At 50.3% G+C, this 4,765-nt stretch overlaps 1 long non-coding RNA gene across 1 annotated transcript; it reads right to left on the reverse strand.

Moving 5' to 3' along the window:
• Window positions 1-895: 895 nt before the first annotated feature.
• On the reverse strand, window positions 896-1,694 carry LOC307208418. The gene is made up of 3 exons (XR_013835161.1): window positions 1,267-1,694; window positions 1,168-1,225; window positions 896-1,102 (listed from the first exon to the last, which is right to left on the reverse strand). It is a non-coding gene; the product is annotated as an uncharacterized lncRNA (long non-coding RNA).
• Between the last annotated feature and the right edge of the window lie 3,071 nt (window positions 1,695-4,765).

Here is a 4,765-nt window from a genome sequence, read left to right on the forward strand (position 1 = left end):
ATTTCTGCCTGAATTAATGGGAATTTAGGTATTAAAGGGGAGTCTGAAAAATTGGCTTTTCCGGTGGGATTTCTGCCTGAAAATTCCCAAAGATTTCGGCCTGAATCAATGGGAATTTAGGTATTAAATGGAGGCAAATTATCGCGCTCTACCTGGTGGATTGCGGCCTGAAACTGGCTGGAAAATTGGCTTTTCCGGTGGGATTTCTGCCTGAATTAATGGGAATTTAGGTATTAAAGGGGAGTCTGAAAAATTGGCTTTACCGGTGATATTTCTGCCTGAAAATGGGCTTTACCAGTGAGATTTCTGCCTGAAAATTGGCTTTACCAGTGAGATTTCTGCCTGAATTAATGGGAATTTAAGTATTAAAGGGGAGTCTGAAAAATTGGCTTTTCCGGTGGGATTTCTGCCTGAAAATGAGCTTTTCCGGTGAGATTTCTGCCTGAATTTATGGGAATTTAGATATTAAATGGAGGAAAATTATCGCGCTCTACCTGGTGGATTGCGGCCTGAAACTGGCCTGAAAAATTGGCTTTTCTGGTGAGATTTCTGCCTGAATTAATGGGAGATTTAGATATTAATGGGGAAACCTATTGCGCTCTACCTGGTGGATTGCAGCCTGAATTAATGGGATTTAGGTATTCAGGGGAGTCGGAAAATTGGCTTTACCTGTGAGATTTCTGCCTGAATTAATGGGAATTTAGATATTAAAGGGAGGGAAACGATCGCGCTCTGCCTGTTGGATTGCGGCCTGAATTAATGGGAATTTAGGAATGAAAATGGGCTTTTCCGGTGGGATTTCTGCCTAAATTAAAGGGGATTTAGGTGTGAAGGGGAGGAGAAGATTCGCGCTCTACCTGGTGGATTGCGGCCTGATCTATTGATGAATTGCCTGATCTACCTGCCTGATCTACCTGTTGAATTCCTGCCTGATCTATTGATGAATCTGCTCTACCTGATGAATTCCTGCCTGATATACTGATGAATCTGCTCTACCTGTTGAATTTCTGCCTGATCTATTGATGAATCTGCTCTACCTGGTGAATTCCTGCCTGATCTATTGATGAATCTGCTCTACCTGTTGAATTCCTGCCTGATCTACCTGTTGAATTTCTGCCTGATCTACTGAAGAATCTGCTCTACCTGTTGAATTCCTGCATGATCTACTGATGAATCTGCTCTACCTGATGAATTCCTGCCTGATCTACTGATGAATCTGCTCTACCTGTTGAATTCCTGCATGATCTACTGATGAATCTGCTCTACCTGATGAATTCCTGCCTGATCTACTGATGAATCTGCTCTACCTGTTGAATTCCTGCCTGATCTACTGATGAATCTGCTCTGCCTGTTGAATTTCTGCCTGATCTATTGATGAATCTGTTCTACCTGTTGAATTTCTGCCTGATCTACTGATGAATCTGCTCTACCTGATGAATTTCTGCCTGATCTACTGATGAATCTGCTCTACCTGTTGAATTTCTGCCTGATCTACTGATGAATCTGCTCTACCTGATGAATTCCTGCCTGATCTACTGATGAATCTGCTCTACCTGGTGAATTCCTGCCTGATCTATTGATGAATCTGCTCTACCTGATGAATTTCTGCCTGATCTACCTGATTAATTGCTGCCTGGTCTATTGATGAATCTGCTCTACCTGTTGAATTTCTGCCTGATCTGCCTGTTGAATTCCTGGCTGTGCTTTGCTTGGTGGGAAAAGCCAGGTAGAAATCCCACCGGTGGAGTTTGGACGCAGCAGATTACGGGCGGAAATCCCACCGGCGAAGCCAGCGATGGAAAATGGCCGACAGACAGGCAGAAATCCCACTGGTGCAGCTAGCATTGGGAAATTGCCAGGAGACAGGCGGAAATCACACTGGTGAAGCTAGTATTGGGAAATTGCCAGGAGACAGGCGGAAATCCCACTGGTGAAGCTAGTATTGGGAAATGGCCAGGAGACAGGCAGAAATCACACTGGTGAAGCTAGTATTGGGAAATGGCCAGGAGACAGGCGGAAATCACACCGGTGAAGCTAGTATTGGGAAATGGCCAGGAGACAGGCGGAAATCCCACTGGTGCAGCTAGTATTGGGAATTAGGGGAATGGCCTAAAGTTCCCAAGTTGCCAGCAGACGGGCGGAAATCCCACCGGTGCAGCTAGTATTGGGAATCTGAATTGACAACCTGCAGTTCCCAAGGTGGCCTGTAGACGGGCAGAAATCCCACCGGCAAAGCTAGTATTGCTGGCAGCCTTAGTCAGTTACCAAGCAGGCAGGAATCGCACCGGTTCAGCTTGGTGGGGAAAGCCAGATAGTAATCCCACTGGTGGAGTTTGGGTGGAGTTGCGGGTGGAAAATCCCACCGGCGAAGCCAGCGCTGGGAAATTGCCAGCAGACAGGCGGAAATCGCAATGGTGCAGCTAGTATTGGGGATTCCAGGAAGGAAGCAGGCAGGAATCCCACCAGTGCAGCTTGGTGGGAGAAGCCAAAGCAGCGCTTTTCAAGGTAGGAATCCCACCGGTGCAGCTTGGTGGGGGAAAGCCAGGTAGAAATCCCACCGGTGGAGTTTGGATGCAGGGGATTACGGGCGGAAATTCCAATGGTGCAGCTAGTATTGGGAAATTGCCAGGAGACAGGTGGAAATCACACTGGTGAAGCTAGTATTGGGAAATTGCCAGGAGACAGGCGGGAATCACACTGGTGCAGCTAGTATTGGGAAATGGCCAGCAGACGGGCGGAAATCCCACAATCATGCAGGTAGCATTGGGAATTTGGGTGGAGTTCTGGGCGGAAATCCCACTGGTGAAGCTAGTGCTGGGAAATGACCAGCAGACGGGCGGAAATTCCAATGGTGCAGCTAGTATTGGGAATTCGGGTGGAGTTCCGGGCAGAAATCCCACCGGTGAAGCTAGTGCTGGGAAATGACCAGCAGACGGGCGGAAATTGCGATGGTGCAGCTAGTATTGGGAATGATGGGAATGGGCTAAAGTTCCCAAGTTGCCAGCAGACGGGCGGAAATCCCACTGGTGCAGCTTGGTGGGAAAGGACAAAGCAGTGCTTTGCGAGGCAGGATTTCCACTGGTGCAGTTCAAGGCGGAAATCCCACTGGCGAAGCTAGCGCTGGGAAACGGCCAGGAGACAGCCGGAAATCACACTGGTGCAGCTAGTATTGGGGATTTGGGTGGAGTTCCAGGCGGAAATGTCACCGGTGAAGCTAGTGCTGGGAAATTGCCAGCAGACGGGCGGAAATCACACTGGTGAAGCTAGTTTTGGGAATTATGGGAATAGCCTAAAATTCCCAAGTTGCCAGCAGACGGGCGGAAATCCCACTGGTGCAGCTTGGTGGGAAAGGACAAAGCAGTGCTTTGCGAGGCAGGATTTCAACTGGTGCAGTTCAAGGCGGAAATCCCACTGGCGAAGCTAGCACTGGGAAATGGCCAGGAGACAGGCGGAAATCACACTGGTGCAGCTAGCGCTGGGAAATTGCCTGGAGACAGGCGGAAATCACACTGGTGAAGCTAATATTGGGAATTTGGGTGGAGTTCCGGGCGGAAATCCCACCGGTGAAGCTAGTGCTGGGAAATGACCAGCAGACGGGCGGAAATCCCACTGGTGCAGCTTGGTGGGAAAGGACAAAGCAGTGCTTTGTGAGGCAGGATTTCCACTGGTGCAGTTCAAGGCGGAAATCCCACCGGAGAAGCTAGCGCTGGGAAATTGCCAGGAGACTGGCGGAAATCACACTAGTGCAGCTAGTATTGGGAATTTGGGTGGAGTTGGGGGCGGAAATCCCACCGGTCAAGCTAGTGCTGGGAAATGGCCAGGAGACAGGCGGAAATCCCACCGGTGCAGCTAGTATTGGGAATCTGAATTGACAACCTGCAGTTCGAAAGGTGGCCTGTAGACGGGCAGAAATCCCACCGGCAAAGCTAGTATTGCTGGCAGCCTTAGTCAGTTACCAAGCAGGCAGGAATCGCACCGGTGCAGCTTGGTGGGGAAAGCCAGATAGTAATCCCACTGGTGGAGTTTGGGTGGAGTTGCGGGCGGAAATCCCACCGGTGAAGCTAGCGCTGGGAAATGGCCAGCAGACAGGCGGAAATCACACTGGTGCAGCTTGGTGGGAAAGGACAAAGCAGTGCTTTGCGAGGCAGGATTTCCACTGGTGCAGTTCAAGGCGGAAATCCCACTGGCGAAGCTAGCGCTGGGAAATTGCCAGGAGACAGGCGGAAATCACACTGGTGCAGCTAGTATTGGGAATTTGGGTGGAGTTGGGGGCGGAAATCCCACCGGTCAAGCTAGTGCTGGGAAATGGCCAGGAGACAGGCGGAAATCCCACTGGTGCAGCTAGTATTGGGAAATGGCCAGGAGACAGGCGGAAATCCCACTGGTGCAGCTAGTATTGGGAAATGGCCAGGAGACAGGCGGAAATCACACTGGTGAAGCTAGTATTGGGAAATAGCCAGGAGACAGGCAGAAATCACACTGGTGAAGCTAGTATTGGGAAATTGCCAGGAGACAGGCGGAAATCACACTGGTGCAGCTAGTATTGGGAATTTGGGTGGAGTTGGGGGCGGAAATCCCACCGGTCAAGCTAGTGCTGGGAAATGGCCAGGAGACAGGCGGAAATCCCACTGGTGCAGCTAGTATTGGGAAATGGCCAGGAGACAGGCGGAAATCCCACTGGTGCAGCTAGTATTGGGAAATGGCCAGGAGACAGGCGGAAATCACACTGGTGAAGCTAGCGCTGGGAAATGGCCAGGAGACAGGC

The sequence above is a fragment of the Podarcis cretensis genome, assembly GCF_951804945.1.
Source record: "Podarcis cretensis genome assembly, contig: SCAFFOLD_27, whole genome shotgun sequence".
In the NCBI taxonomy this organism is placed as follows: domain Eukaryota; kingdom Metazoa; phylum Chordata; class Lepidosauria; order Squamata; family Lacertidae; genus Podarcis; species Podarcis cretensis.